At 57.8% G+C, this 538-nt stretch overlaps 1 non-coding gene across 1 annotated transcript; it reads right to left on the bottom strand.

The window, feature by feature from the left end:
* Positions 1-190: 190 nt before the first annotated feature.
* Positions 191-273, bottom strand: TRNAL-UAA (transfer RNA leucine (anticodon UAA)). Its single transcript has one exon. It is a non-coding gene; the product is annotated as a tRNA-Leu (tRNA).
* Between the last annotated feature and the right edge of the window lie 265 nt (positions 274-538).

The following is a 538-nucleotide window of genomic DNA, read 5'->3' as shown; positions in this document are numbered from 1 at the left end:
TAGGGGGCGATCCTCACGCGCCGTCTGACGGGGTCAGCACAAAAAACGGTTCCTGCACGTGCTTCAGCTTCAAGACAGTGCAGAGTAAGGTTTTCGTAGAGGGACAGAAAAGCACACACAGGCTTGTGGACCCAAATCATATGGGTCGCTGGCACGACCCCAGGAAGGGCCTGGCCCCCAAAACTTACCTTACCGGGAGTGGGGTTCGAACCCACGCGGGCACACGCCCATTGGATCTTAAGTCCAACGCCTTAACCACTCGGCCATCCCGGTGGCTGGGCTCTGCGCCCTGGCTAGTTTTTGTTATCAGAAGCGGGGTATTTGGGCTGCGCAGGAAGGAAAGGCCGGGTGATTTCTGACTCTGGGGAGTTGCATGCGGACGTGAAGTGGGTCATCGCAGAGGAAACGGCCCGCGGTCCGTGCTTTCGGAAAGCGCCCACATCCCCCAGCTCACCGCCTGCGCTTCAGAGACGCAGCTGTTTCTATTGGCACGAAAAGGAAAATGAACGCAGGACCTACGGAGTTAACTAAGACCCCA

The sequence above is a fragment of the Crocuta crocuta genome, unplaced genomic scaffold, assembly GCF_008692635.1.
Source record: "Crocuta crocuta isolate KB4526 unplaced genomic scaffold, BGI_CrCroc_1.0 scaffold1097, whole genome shotgun sequence".
NCBI lineage: Eukaryota > Metazoa > Chordata > Mammalia > Carnivora > Hyaenidae > Crocuta > Crocuta crocuta.
This window is presented reverse-complemented; position numbering and strand designations above follow the sequence as displayed.